Source organism: Brienomyrus brachyistius, unplaced genomic scaffold (genome assembly GCF_023856365.1).
Source record: "Brienomyrus brachyistius isolate T26 unplaced genomic scaffold, BBRACH_0.4 scaffold72, whole genome shotgun sequence".
NCBI classification, from domain to species: domain Eukaryota; kingdom Metazoa; phylum Chordata; class Actinopteri; order Osteoglossiformes; family Mormyridae; genus Brienomyrus; species Brienomyrus brachyistius.
Genome location: NW_026042347.1, coordinates 1,077,816 through 1,093,882, shown reverse-complemented (window position 1 = coordinate 1,093,882; position 16,067 = coordinate 1,077,816). Strand labels below are relative to the sequence as shown.

Sequence of the window (16,067 nt, the reverse complement as noted above, 5' to 3'; positions counted from 1 at the left end):
AGCAGCAGCCTGACCCTGACAAAGCAGCAGCCTGACACTGACAAAGCAGCAGCCTGACACTGACAAAGCAGCAGCCTGACAAAGCAGCAGCCTGACAAAGCAGCAGCCTGACAAAGCAGCAGCCTGACAAAGCAGCAGCCTGACAATGACAAACCAGCAGCACCCTGACAAAGCAGCAGCCTGACACTGACAAAGCAGCAGCCTGACACTGACAAACCAGCCTGACCCTGACAAACCAGCCTGACACTGACAAACCAGCAGCAGCCTGACCCTGACAAACCAGCAGCAGCCTGACCCTGACAAACCAGCAGCAGCCTGACCCTGACAAAGCAGCAGCAGCCTGACACTGACAAAGCAGCAGCCTGACAAAGCAGCACCCTGACAAAGCAGCACCCTGACAAAGCAGCAGCACCCTGACACTGACAAACCAGCAGCACCCTGACAAAGCAGCAGCCTGACCCTGACAAACCAGCAGCCTGACCCTGACAAAGCAGCAGCCTGACCCTGACAAACCAGCACCCTGACAAACCAGCAGCAGCCTGACCCTGACAAACCAGCAGCAGCCTGACCCTGACAAACCAGCAGCAGCCTGACACTGACAAACCAGCAGCAGCCTGACACTGACAAAGCAGCAGCCTGACCCTGACAAACCAGCAGCCTGACAAACCAGCAGCCTGACAAACCAGCAGCCTGACAAACCAGCAGCCTGACAAACCAGCAGCCTGACAAACCAGCAGCCTGACAAACCAGCAGCCTGACAAAGCAGCACCCTGACACTGACAAAGCAGCACCCTGACACTGACAAAGCAGCACCCTGACACTGACAAAGCAGCACCCTGACAAAGCAGCACCCTGACAAAGCAGCACCCTGACAAAGCAGCACCCTGACAAACAAGCAGCAGCCTGACAAACAAGCAGCAGCCTGACAAACAAGCAGCAGCCTGACAAACAAGCAGCAGCCTGACAAACAAGCAGCAGCCTGACAAACAAGCAGCAGCCTGACAAACAAGCAGCAGCCTGACAAACAAGCAGCACCCTGACAAACAAGCAGCACCCTGACAAACAAGCAGCACCCTGACACTGACAAACAAGCAGCAGCCTGACACTGACAGACAAAGCAGCAGCAGCCTGACACTGACAGACAAAGCAGCAGCAGCCTGACAAACCAGCAGCAGCCTGACAAACCAGCAGCAGCCTGACAAACCAGCAGCAGCCTGACCCTGACAAACCAGCAGCAGCCTGACCCTGACAAACCAGCAGCAGCCTGACCCTGACAAACCAGCAGCAGCCTGACCCTGACAAACCAGCAGCAGCCTGACCCTGACAAACCAGCAGCAGCCTGACCCTGACAAACCAGCAGCAGCCTGACCCTGACAAACCAGCAGCAGCCTGACCCTGACAAACCAGCAGCAGCCTGACCCTGACAAACCAGCAGCAGCCTGACAAACCAGCAGCAGCCTGACAAACCAGCAGCACCCTGACAAACCAGCAGCACCCTGACAAACCAGCAGCACCCTGACAAACCAGCAGCACCCTGACAAACCAGCAGCACCCTGACAAACCAGCAGCACCCTGACAAACCAGCAGCACCCTGACAAACCAGCAGCACCCTGACAAACCAGCAGCACCCTGACAAACCAGCAGCACCCTGACAAACCAGCAGCACCCTGACAAACCAGCAGCACCCTGACAAACCAGCAGCACCCTGACAAACCAGCAGCACCCTGACAAACAAGCAGCACCCTGACAAACAAGCAGCACCCTGACAAACAAGCAGCACCCTGACAAACAAGCAGCACCCTGACAAACAAGCAGCACCCTGACAAACCAGCAGCAGCCTGACACTGACAAACCAGCAGCAGCCTGACACTGACAAACCAGCAGCAGCCTGACAAACCAGCAGCAGCCTGACAAACCAGCAGCAGCCTGACAAACCAGCAGCAGCCTGACAAACCAGCAGCAGCCTGACAAACCAGCAGCAGCCTGACAAACCAGCAGCAGCCTGACAAACCAGCAGCAGCCTGACAAACCAGCAGCAGCCTGACAAACCAGCAGCACCCTGACAAAGCAGCACCCTGACAAAGCAGCAGCAGCCTGACACTGACAAACAAGCAGCACCCTGACAAAGCAGCAGCCTGACCCTGACAAAGCAGCAGCCTGACAAAGCAGCAGCCTGACAAAGCAGCACCCTGACAAAGCAGCACCCTGACAAAGCAGCACCCTGACAAAGCAGCACCCTGACAAAGCAGCACCCTGACAAAGCAGCACCCTGACAAAGCAGCAGCAGCCTGACACTGACAAACCAGCAGCAGCCTGACACTGACAAAGCAGCAGCCTGACACTGACAAAGCAGCAGCCTGACACTGACAAAGCAGCAGCCTGACACTGACAAAGCAGCAGCCTGACCCTGACAAACCAGCACCCTGACAAAGCAGCAGCCTGACCCTGACAAACCAGCACCCTGACAAAGCAGCAGCCTGACCCTGACAAAGCAGCAGCCTGACAAAGCAGCAGCCTGACACTGACAAACCAGCAGCCTGACACTGACAAACCAGCAGCCTGACACTGACAAACAAGCAGCAGCCTGACAAACAAGCAGTAGCCTGACAAACAAGCAGCAGCCTGACACTGACAAACCAGCAGCAGCCTGACACTGACAAACCAGCAGCAGCCTGACACTGACAAACCAGCAGCAGCCTGACACTGACAAACCAGCAGCAGCCTGACAAACCAGCAGCAGCCTGACAAACCAGCAGCAGCCTGACACTGACAAAGCAGCAGCCTGACACTGACAAAGCAGCAGCCTGACACTGACAAAGCAGCAGCCTGACCCTGACAAAGCAGCAGCCTGACCCTGACAAAGCAGCAGCCTGACCCTGACAAAGCAGCAGCCTGACCCTGACAAACCAGCAGCCTGACACTGACAAACCAGCAGCCTGACAAAGCAGCAGCCTGACAAACCAGCAGCCTGACAAAGCAGCAGCCTGACAAAGCAGCAGCCTGACAAAGCAGCAGCCTGACAAAGCAGCAGCCTGACACAGCAGCAGCCTGACACAGCAGCAGCCTGACACTGACAAAGCAGCAGCCTGACACTGACAAAGCAGCAGCCTGACACTGACAAAGCAGCAGCCTGACACTGACAAAGCAGCAGCCTGACAAAGCAGCAGCCTGACAAAGCAGCAGCCTGACAAAGCAGCAGCCTGACAAAGCAGCAGCCTGACAAAGCAGCAGCCTGACAAAGCAGCAGCCTGACACTGACAAAGCAGCAGCCTGACACTGACAAAGCAGCAGCCTGACACTGACAAACCAGCAGCCTGACACTGACAAACCAGCAGCCTGACACTGACAAACAAGCAGCACCCTGACAAACAAGCAGCACCCTGACAAACAAGCAGCACCCTGACAAAGCAGCACCCTGACAAAGCAGCAGCCTGACACTGACAAAGCAGCAGCCTGACACTGACAAAGCAGCAGCCTGACAAAGCAGCAGCCTGACAAAGCAGCACCCTGACAAAGCAGCACCCTGACAAAGCAGCAGCAGCCTGACACTGACAAACCAGCAGCAGCCTGACACTGACAAAGCAGCAGCCTGACACTGACAAAGCAGCAGCCTGACCCTGACAAAGCAGCAGCCTGACCCTGACAAAGCAGCAGCCTGACACTGACAAAGCAGCAGCCTGACCCTGACAAACCAGCAGCACCCTGACAAACCAGCAGCACCCTGACAAACCAGCAGCACCCTGACAAACCAGCAGCACCCTGACAAACCAGCAGCACCCTGACAAACCAGCAGCACCCTGACAAACCAGCAGCACCCTGACAAACAAGCAGCACCCTGACAAACAAGCAGCACCCTGACACTGACAAACAAGCAGCACCCTGACACTGACAAACCAGCAGCAGCCTGACACTGACAAACCAGCAGCAACCTGACACTGACAAACCAGCAGCAGCCTGACACTGACAAACCAGCAGCAGCCTGACACTGACAAACCAGCAGCAGCCTGACACTGACAAACCAGCAGCAGCCTGACACTGACAAACCAGCAGCAGCCTGACACTGACAAACCAGCAGCAGCCTGACACTGACAAACCAGCAGCAGCCTGACACTGACAAACCAGCAGCAGCCTGACACTGACAAACCAGCAGCAGCCTGACACTGACAAACCAGCAGCAGCCTGACACTGACAAACCAGCAGCAGCCTGACACTGACAAACCAGCAGCAGCCTGACACTGACAAACCAGCAGCAGCCTGACACTGACAAACCAGCAGCAGCCTGACACTGACAAACCAGCAGCAGCCTGACACTGACAAACCAGCAGCAGCCTGACACTGACAAACCAGCAGCAGCCTGACACTGACAAACCAGCAGCAGCCTGACACTGACAAAGCAGCAGCAGCCTGACCCTGACAAAGCAGCAGCAGCCTGACCCTGACAAAGCAGCAGCAGCCTGACCCTGACAAAGCAGCAGCAGCCTGACACTGACAAAGCAGCACCCTGACACTGACAAAGCAGCACCCTGACACTGACAAACCAGCACCCTGACACTGACAAACCAGCAGCCTGACACTGACAAACCAGCAGCCTGACAAACCAGCAGCCTGACAAACCAGCAGCCGCCTGACCCTGACAAAGCAGCAGCAGCCTGACAAAGCAGCAGCAGCCTGACAAAGCAGCAGCAGCCTGACAAAGCAGCAGCAGCCTGACAAAGCAGCAGCAGCCTGACAAAGCAGCAGCAGCCTGACACTGACAAACCAGCAGCCTGACCCTGACAAACAAGCAGCACCCTGACAAAGCAGCACCCTGACAAAGCAGCACCCTGACAAAGCAGCACCCTGACAAAGCAGCACCCTGACAAACAAGCAGCACCCTGACAAACAAGCAGCACCCTGACACTGACAAACAAGCAGCACGACAAACAAGCAGCACCCTGACACTGACAAACAAGCAGCAGCCTGACACTGACAAAGCAGCAGCAGCCTGACACTGACAAACCAGCAGCAGCCTGACACTGACAAACCAGCAGCAGCCTGACACTGACAAACCAGCAGCAGCCTGACACTGACAAACCAGCAGCAGCCTGACCCTGACAAAGCAGCAGCCTGACACTGACAAACCAGCAGCAGCCTGACCCTGACAAACCAGCAGCCTGACCCTGACAAACCAGCAGCCTGACCCTGACAAACCAGCAGCAGCAGCCTGACAAACCACCAGCCTGACAAAGCAGCAGCCTGACAAAGCAGCAGCCTGACAAAGCAGCAGCCTGACAAAGCAGCAGCCTGACAAAGCAGCAGCCTGACACTGACAAAGCAGCAGCCTGACACTGACAAAGCAGCAGCCTGACACTGACAAAGCAGCAGCCTGACACTGACAAAGCAGCAGCCTGACACTGACAAAGCAGCAGCCTGACACTGACAAAGCAGCAGCCTGACACTGACAAACAAGCAGCACGACACTGACAAACAAGCAGCACGACACTGACAAACAAGCAGCACCCTGACAAAGCAGCAGCAGCCTGACACTGACAAAGCAGCAGCAGCCTGACACTGACAAAGCAGCAGCAGCCTGACACTGACAAAGCAGCAGCAGCCTGACAAAGCAGCAGCAGCCTGACAAAGCAGCAGCAGCCTGACAAAGCAGCAGCAGCCTGACAAAGCAGCAGCAGCCTGACAAACCAGCACCACCCTGACAAACCAGCACCACCCTGACAAACCAGCACCACCCTGACAAACCAGCACCACCCTGACAAACCAGCACCACCCTGACAAACCAGCACCACCCTGACAAACCAGCACCACCCTGACAAACCAGCACCACACTGACAAACCAGCACCACACTGACAAAGCAGCAGCACGACACTGACAAAGCAGCAGCACGACACTGACAAAGCAGCAGCACGACACTGACAAAGCAGCAGCACGACCCTGACAAACCAGCACCCGCCTGACCCTGACAAACCAGCACCCGCCTGACCCTGACAAACCAGCACCCGCCTGACCCTGACAAACCAGCACCCGCCTGACCCTGACAAACCAGCACCCGCCTGACCCTGACAAACCAGCACCCGCCTGACCCTGACAAACCAGCACCCGCCTGACCCTGACAAACCAGCACCCGCCTGACCCTGACAAACCAGCACCCGCCTGACCCTGACAAACCAGCACCCGCCTGACCCTGACAAACCAGCACCCGCCTGACCCTGACAAACCAGCACCCGCCTGACCCTGACAAACCAGCACCCGCCTGACCCTGACAAACCAGCACCCGCCTGACCCTGACAAACCAGCAGCAGCCTGACCCTGACAAACCAGCAGCAGCCTGACCCTGACAAACCAGCAGCAGCCTGACCCTGACAAACCAGCAGCAGCCTGACCCTGACAAACCAGCAGCAGCCTGACCCTGACAAACCAGCAGCAGCCTGACCCTGACAAACCAGCAGCAGCCTGACCCTGACAAACCAGCAGCAGCCTGACCCTGACAAACCAGCAGCAGCCTGACCCTGACAAACCAGCAGCAGCCTGACCCTGACAAACCAGCAGCAGCCTGACCCTGACAAACCAGCAGCAGCCTGACCCTGACAAACCAGCAGCAGCCTGACCCTGACAAACCAGCAGCAGCCTGACCCTGACAAACCAGCACCAGCCTGACACTGACAAAGCAGCACCAGCCTGACACTGACAAAGCAGCACCAGCCTGACAAACCAGCAGCAGCCTGACAAACCAGCAGCAGCCTGACAAACCAGCAGCAGCCTGACACTGACAAACCAGCAGCAGCCTGACACTGACAAACCAGCAGCAGCACCCTGACAAACCAGCAGCAGCACCCTGACAAACCAGCAGCAGCCTGACAAAGCAGCAGCCTGACACTGACAAACCAGCAGCCTGACCCTGACAAACCAGCAGCAGCCTGACCCTGACAAAGCAGCAGCCTGACACTGACAAACCAGCAGCAGCCTGACCCTGACAAAGCAGCAGCCTGACCCTGACAAAGCAGCAGCCTGACCCTGACAAAGCAGCAGCCTGACCCTGACAAAGCAGCAGCCTGACCCTGACAAACCAGCAGCAGCCTGACAAACCAGCAGCAGCCTGACAAACCAGCAGCAGCCTGACAAACCAGCAGCAGCCTGACAAACCAGCAGCAGCCTGACAAACCAGCAGCAGCCTGACAAACCAGCAGCAGCCTGACAAAGCAGCAGCAGCCTGACACTGACAAAGCAGCAGCAGCCTGACACTGACAAAGCAGCAGCAGCCTGACACTGACAAAGCAGCAGCAGCCTGACACTGACAAAGCAGCAGCCTGACACTGACAAAGCAGCAGCCTGACACTGACAAAGCAGCAGCCTGACACTGACAAAGCAGCAGCCTGACACTGACAAAGCAGCAGCCTGACACTGACAAAGCAGCAGCCTGACACTGACAAAGCAGCAGCCTGACACTGACAAAGCAGCAGCCTGACACTGACAAAGCAGCAGCCTGACACTGACAAAGCAGCAGCCTGACACTGACAAAGCAGCAGCCTGACACTGACAAAGCAGCAGCCTGACACTGACAAAGCAGCAGCCTGACACTGACAAAGCAGCAGCCTGACACTGACAAAGCAGCACCCTGACAAACAAGCAGCACCCTGACAAAGCAGCAGCACCCTGACAAAGCAGCAGCAGCCTGACAAAGCAGCAGCAGCCTGACAAAGCAGCAGCAGCCTGACAAAGCAGCAGCAGCCTGACAAAGCAGCAGCAGCCTGACAAAGCAGCAGCAGCCTGACAAAGCAGCAGCAGCCTGACACTGACAGACAAAGCAGCAGCAGCCTGACACTGACAGACAAAGCAGCAGCAGCCTGACACTGACAGACAAAGCAGCAGCAGCCTGACACTGACAGACAAAGCAGCAGCAGCCTGACACTGACAGACAAAGCAGCAGCAGCCTGACACTGACAGACAAAGCAGCAGCAGCCTGACACTGACAGACAAAGCAGCAGCAGCCTGACACTGACAGACAAAGCAGCAGCAGCCTGACACTGACAGACAAAGCAGCAGCAGCCTGACACTGACAGACAAAGCAGCAGCAGCCTGACACTGACAGACAAAGCAGCAGCAGCCTGACACTGACAGACAAAGCAGCAGCAGCCTGACACTGACAGACAAAGCAGCAGCAGCCTGACACTGACAGACAAAGCAGCAGCAGCCTGACACTGACAGACAAAGCAGCAGCAGCCTGACACTGACAGACAAAGCAGCAGCAGCCTGACACTGACAGACAAAGCAGCAGCAGCCTGACACTGACAGACAAAGCAGCAGCAGCCTGACACTGACAGACAAACCAGCAGCAGCCTGACACTGACAGACAAAGCAGCCTGACACTGACAGACAAAGCAGCACCCGCCTGACAAACCAGCAGCAGCCTGACAAACCAGCAGCAGCCTGACAAACCAGCAGCAGCCTGACAAACCAGCACCAGCCTGACACTGACAAACCAGCACCAGCCTGACACTGACAAACCAGCACCAGCCTGACACTGACAAACCAGCACCAGCCTGACACTGACAAACCAGCAGCAGCCTGACACTGACAGACAAACCAGCAGCAGCCTGACACTGACAGACAAACCAGCAGCAGCCTGACAAACCAGCAGCAGCCTGACAAACCAGCAGCAGCCTGACAAACCAGCAGCAGCCTGACAAACCAGCAGCAGCCTGACAAACCAGCAGCAGCCTGACAAACCAGCAGCAGCCTGACAAACCAGCAGCAGCCTGACAAACCAGCAGCAGCCTGACAAACCAGCAGCAGCCTGACAAACCAGCAGCCGCCTGACAAACCAGCACCCTGACCCTGACAAACCAGCAGCCTGACACTGACAAACCAGCAGCCTGACACTGACAAACCAGCAGCCTGACACTGACAAACCAGCAGCCTGACACTGACAAACCAGCAGCCTGACACTGACAAACCAGCAGCCTGACACTGACAAACCAGCAGCCTGACACTGACAAACCAGCAGCCTGACACTGACAAACCAGCAGCAGCAGCCTGACACTGACAAACCAGCAGCAGCAGCCTGACACTGACAAACCAGCAGCAGCAGCCTGACACTGACAAACCAGCAGCAGCCTGACACTGACAAACCAGCAGCAGCCTGACACTGACAAACCAGCAGCAGCCTGACACTGACAAACCAGCAGCAGCCTGACACTGACAAACCAGCAGCAGCCTGACACTGACAAACCAGCAGCAGCCTGACCCTGACAAACCAGCAGCAGCCTGACCCTGACAAACCAGCAGCAGCCTGACCCTGACAAACCAGCAGCAGCCTGACCCTGACAAACCAGCAGCAGCCTGACCCTGACAAACCAGCAGCAGCCTGACCCTGACAAACCAGCAGCAGCCTGACCCTGACAAACCAGCAGCAGCCTGACCCTGACAAACCAGCAGCAGCCTGACCCTGACAAACCAGCAGCAGCCTGACCCTGACAAACCAGCAGCAGCCTGACAAACCAGCAGCAGCCTGACAAACCAGCAGCAGCCTGACAAACCAGCAGCAGCCTGACAAACCAGCAGCAGCCTGACAAACCAGCAGCAGCCTGACAAACCAGCAGCAGCCTGACAAACCAGCAGCAGCCTGACAAACCAGCAGCAGCCTGACAAACCAGCAGCAGCCTGACAAACCAGCAGCAGCCTGACAAACCAGCAGCAGCCTGACAAACCAGCAGCCTGACCCTGACAAACCAGCAGCCTGACCCTGACAAACCAGCAGCCTGACCCTGACAAACCAGCAGCCTGACCCTGACAAACCAGCAGCCTGACCCTGACAAACCAGCAGCCTGACCCTGACAAACCAGCAGCCTGACCCTGACAAACCAGCAGCCTGACCCTGACAAACCAGCAGCCTGACCCTGACAAACCAGCAGCCTGACCCTGACAAACCAGCAGCCTGACCCTGACAAACCAGCAGCCTGACCCTGACAAACCAGCAGCCTGACCCTGACAAACCAGCAGCCTGACCCTGACAAACCAGCAGCCTGACAAACCAGCAGCCTGACAAACCACCAGCCTGACAAACCACCAGCCTGACAAACCAGCACCCTGACAAACCAGCACCCTGACAAAGCAGCACCCTGAACCTGACCTGATGTGTGTCTTACATATAAGGTTCAGAATTACCTGTTTTAGTTTCCATTCATACCTTTATGAATTAAGATTTTCTGAGTGGAAATGTTAAAATCATATAACAATATTTTAACAGTGGAATGAATGCATAAGCAATTAAGGAACTGTTAGTTAAATCCACATGAAGCAACATAACGTCTTTAGTAGTAAAATGTGATGTATCTAGGAGTGACAATATGTTTCCAAACATTTGTATGTGCTGTGGTTTGCTGACACTAAATAATGTTAGGGGAAACAAAAAAACGACCTATTGACAGTTACAGGGTAGTGTGATTCTTGTAATAAACTTAGTTTTACCAAAGTCCTGTGTTAGTATTCAGTACAACATACACTGCATACATCCATCTTGCTTTCAGTGAGGGAAGATTTTTCTTTAAAAAAAAAAAAAAAATTTGTTCCTTGGTAAAGTTGGTTTGTCTCACAGGTACCGAATTTGTATAATTAAAATAAGATAAGATATTGACATAATATATTTTTGGTTTTATAAACAACTGACAGGAAAAACAAAAACCTGAGATATTACCATATCCAGTGGTAAACAATAATCAGTCCCAAAAGGGCTTTCCTATATTTTGCATTTGTGTCAAACGTCCACATTATCAGAAGTACTCAGGAGTCCAGACGGTCTCCAGCAGCACTGGCATACAGCTCTCAGCTCACAGACGCCACCTGGCGAGTGAACGTGGCAGAACCCTGTCTGTGCTGGAGCCGGACTGCCCGTGGCATCAGCCTAGAACCTGCTCTGCTGATGCTTGCCGCTGGTTCCGGGGATCGGAATGAGCATCTCGTCAGGAAGCCTCAGCTCTGTCCGTTTGTCTTGGGAAGCGGGGTGGAGGCGGGGGCGGGGCGGGGGGCGTATGGCATGGCACCAATCCGCGTCGCCTCATTTGAGAGATTTTTGGTCGAACAGCTGCAGGTCCAGGCGCACCCACACCTCGCCTGTCGGCACCTCGTGCAGCAGCAGGCGCCTTGTCGCTGCTCCCTTGTTTTCCAGCTCCTTCTTGATGGTGGCCACAGGAACTTCAGTGCGGCCCAGGAAGTCTAACAATGATACAAGCAGCCATGATGAAAGCGGCCACCATCAAACGCTAGTAATAGAACACAGGCCATTGTGGCACAATGAAAGAAATTAAGCAATAGGGGGGGGAAAGAAATAAACGGTCAAACACAAAAGAAATTATCTAGTAGAAGGGTTGCAGTGAGACTGCAGAATATACCAGGGCATAAAGTAGAGAACGTAGTTCATCTGTATGTGTTCTTGGGCTGTAGGAGTAACCCGTACAAATACAAAGAGAATGTTCAAACTCACACACACAGAACCAGGGGGAGGATATGGAACCAGAACCCTGAAGCATGAAACCACAGTGATACCCCATGGAGAAACTTAAAATGACGTGTAATAAATAAATAAATTAAAAATAAATTAAAAGTTAAATTAAAAAAAAAAAAAACAAGACGAAACTTCAAATATGACACCCAAATTTTTCTAAGGGAAATTTAACATCAGCACATTTAACATCAGAACTGTTCCCAAGACGAATTTCAGGAAGTGTCAACGTGTAAAAAGAGGAGAAATAAACATCTGAAGAAAGGACTAACCATCGGGAGAGAACTGGTCCCTCTTGAAGATGGTGACACATAGAACATCCTGGTACAGGTCCTTAATGAAGAACTGACAGTTGAAGTTCCACTTGGGGTTGATTGTGTCATTTATTGTCCGGGAGGTGAAACACTGTGCCCCCATGGTCACCTCGCAATATGGATTACTCTTTCCTGGAGGGTGTAGGCCATCAAAAAAAACCATTAAACCCAACCATCAAGCCATACATGAGGTACAAGGCATTAGGGGGTTAGCGGCTGGAGTTTCGGGAGATAGGACTTGACCTTTGACCCTCACCATTGGGCTTGCAGGGCTTGAGCTCTGTGGCCTCCAAAATAGTGACCAGCAGGCGGCCAATGCCACTGGTTTTCAGGGAACGAGCTGGAAATGCATACAGCAAGTGATGCATGAGTCGAAAGACCAAGGAACAATAAATAAGATTCATAATAAAGAAGTTAAGATGCAAGGAACTCCCAAGGAATTGGCAGAAATAAGATACAGCAACTGGAAAAAAAAACTGTAGTTAATGGGGCACTGCAGTCTATGATAGGGTTATCAAGGGTTCAGTAATGAAGGTCTGCATAAATAGACTGTACAGCAACCAAAAGGGAAAGTAGTAGGTTCTTAAACTGCAACGGATGTGTTCACTGGAAGGACAGGCTGTGTAAAAGAGGGAAACTCAAATTCAGGAAAAACCAGTGCTCAGCTACAAACTCAGACCAAGATTTTGTTTTTACAAACCAGTTGAGTAGCCTTTGACTGACTCTCTATGCTCAACTGGTTGGAAGAAACAAATTCTTGCTCATGGGGTTTGTAGGTTCTGGCTGTGAAACGTCCAACATGGACTAAAACATGGGGTCAGGGTTCTGAAACACTGAATAGGGTAATGAATATATACTGGTGACTTAGAGGATTTTATATTACAGATACATAAATATACACACACACACATACATATAACTAAATTAAATAGGAAAAGGACAAGCAATTTTGTAGACAGATGAATAAAACCATTACATAATCAAACTGGACTGAAGGGTTATGCTAAGACACTGAAAAGGATTAAATGCAAATAAAATAGTTCACCTTGGTAAGCTTTCTCTCGCTTCTTCTTCTCAGTCTCTATGAAATGTTCTGAAGCAGCTTTGATTTTCTGCGCCCAGGCAGTCCTGATTGATTAAATAAGAAGAAACACCTGATTTGTTACCAGAACAGGACACCGAGGGAGCCTCCTTGTGGACTGAAGCCACAGCTTCCTTGTTCAATTCTCCTTAGTCTCTTCTCTAACTCCCTTCCTTCCCCACTCATTGATGTTCTCTGTCCTGAGAGTATAAACACGGTCGATGTGGGAGATGTGGAAGATTGGCTCATCGCTAGACGGATCGGAGGGCATCTTCACCAGAACTTCATTTAGAAACACGGGCTGGTTGGATAGAAGACCAAAATCGGGTCATAGACTCGCATTAAATTGGAAGTACACACAGTAGAGAAAGCCCGTAAAAATGGGCTAAACATACAACTAAGGAAATGGCACCTCTTTCTAGAAAGTTCTACTCCGAATTGTATGGATATGAAAAGTTCATTTAAAACGCAATGTATGATTTTGTGCCGTAAATGTAACTGTCTGGTATTGCTAGCCCCCTCCATTACTCCCCAGCATGAAAAAGAGTCTCACGTTCTTGTACATCTTGAACTGCATGTTGCACTTGGGACTGAAGAGCTTATCCGTCCCTGATGAGGTGAACTGCTTCACTGCTTGGGTGAGCAGCAGGAAGTCATTGAAGAGGAAGGTGTATAACTCCTTGTTGCTCTTAGTTTTATAGACCTTGCCGCTGTGTAGCAGCTTTCGGGGACCCAGGCAGTTGGTCAAGGAGTTGAATATCAAGTTCTGTAGGGAAATGGAACAATTGGAAGTGTCCAGTAAACTGTAGGAAAGCTGCAAAAATCCAGACCCTAACTTGTAGTAGGATTAACTCTGTAGACGACTTTGTTAGAGGCTGTGCATGTAAACAAACATTTGTTAAGAACTTCAGGAGGGAATATTGTAGATTATATAAAACCCAGGCTATAGACAAGAGCTTTAGATGTGCTCACCTCAGTGATGCCTTCACACTGGACATGGCTCTGAATCCACTCTAACCTGTCGGAGTTCTCCTTCTCCCGGACCCCCTCGTTGACCTGCAGACAGAGCTCCTCGGCCCTGTCCAGAGCCTCCCGCAAGTGTCCATGGTCCAAGTGATTCTCTGGAGTGTTCTCGAGAATCTGGGGAGCAGGAGATTTGGAAATAGGTCTGGGACCTGCCTAAGAATGAACTCTGTCTTTGGACAAGGACTGTGGAGTTCAGGGTAGAGTGAAGTTACTGGCGGTTTGATGTTAATCAGATCCATCCATCCATCCATCCATCCATAAATAAACTGGTGCAGCACGTTTTGTAACAGTTGACATCCAACATTTCACAATACCCATACTCACTGTTAGGTTGAAGAAACAGTTGTTAATCATTTCTGTATGATCAGCAATGAGTGTAAATATATATGTATACGTTATTTCTTATCTTCTAGCCACATACTCTTAGCTATTGTACTCTAAGTAGGTGGTTAACAGCTGCCTACTTAGATAAGAATCTCACTTCCCTCTCTTGCGCCCCCCATTGACTATAAATAAAGAAGCCAAGGGGAACCACCCTTTGTAACACATTCTGCTGTAGTTTGCATTGCAGAGAGTGTGGGTACCCTTGCAAGTAAAACTGTAACCTGTGTGTGTCTCGTAAATGTGGAGTTGGGGTGGAAACGCCGGGCGCTTTCCCCAACATAGAATTTGGTCCTTCGAGCCGGATCCGAGGAACCCCGAAGACGTCTCCAGTACGCCGAGAGAAGCGACACCGAAGTCTGTCGACAGCCACTCGAAGTCGGGTGCAAGAAAGACCTGTGATGTGAATTCGTCATCAGGCCGGTGGTTAGAACTGCGCTCGACGTCTGGTGATGTCTGAAGGACCTCGGTGACGGATCAGAGAGCACACTATACAGGTGAGAGATACGGCACCTAAGTGAGTAGGTGGCCAAGTGAGAGATACGGCACCTAAATAAGTAGGTGGCCAAGACATGCATGTGGTTGAGGTTAGCCGAAATTAACCGGGAGAGAAAGTAGGCGTTGTTGGAAATATATATATTGATGTATGTGGATGTGTTTTTATAGGTTTTAGATTAACCTACACGATCCACCCTAAAAGCAACAACATACTGGTGACTGAAGGATCAAGGACGGGTTTCATCCCTGAAAACTAACACCGCTGCTCTAATAGGGAGCAGTAGAAGGCCGTGTTAGTGTCCTCCTGAGGTCTCATGCCAGATACTTGCTTTTAGGATTTTTTATTTTTTGTAGTGTATCCATTAAAAGGTAACAATGGGGAAGAATCAAAGTAAACAAATGGAACTAGAGGGAGATGAGAAGTTTATGGAAGGATATAAGCCAGGATCAGGACAAATAAGTAGATGGAGGAAAAAACATGGGTTTGAAGGAAAACTCCACACTCCAGATATATATAAAAGCTCACAGACTTTTGTATAAAAGCTAAACTTAAAACTGGAGATGTTACAGACTACCAATAAGAAAGAAGGTAAAGACAGAAAAAAAGAATATGTTTTTTCTGATGCATGGTTGGAACAAAGTAAGTTAAGAGATGTACGTAGAAAACAGAGTATGCAACAATTACATGGAAGGATAGAGATAGTGTTTATGAGACGAGCAGATTATGGCAGAATAGCGCAATGTAAACAAAAAGATGGAGAGGAACCTGAGGATTTTATGGATAGAATGAGAGTTGTATTTAGAGGAAACTCAGGGATCCCATTTGATGAAGAGGCAGTAGGAGTGTACCAACAACAGCTAAAACGAGCTTTTGTCGCAGGCCTAAAGCCCGAATTGCGAAAATATCTTGACAAACATTGGGTACATCAGAATACTGGTTCAGTCCAACAAGCACTAGAATATGCCCAACACGCGCAGAGAGCGCAGAAACAGGAAAAGACAGACACAATATTCAGCGCCTCAGATGTAGTAGCGTTAGTGCAAATGAATCCTCCGGGGAGGGGAGGATTCAGAGGAAGGTCAAGAGGCCGAGGAAGGGGGAGAGGTGTTTTCAGAAACAATTACAGGAATTCGTCTCAGCAAGATAACATTTGCTGGACATGCAGGAAACCTGGACACTTAGCTAGGAATTGTAGAGTAGGGAAACAACCATATAACCCAAACTCCATTGAAAACAATGATCAATGACCCCCCTCGGAGGCCCCTGTTACCGAC

General features: G+C 51.7%; 1 pseudogene; it reads right to left on the bottom strand.

Annotated features, from left to right (window-relative positions):
- Positions 1-11,014: 11,014 nt before the first annotated feature.
- LOC125726467 (intersectin-2-like) overlaps positions 11,015-16,067 on the bottom strand; it is a 47,051-nt pseudogene continuing 41,998 nt past the window's right edge.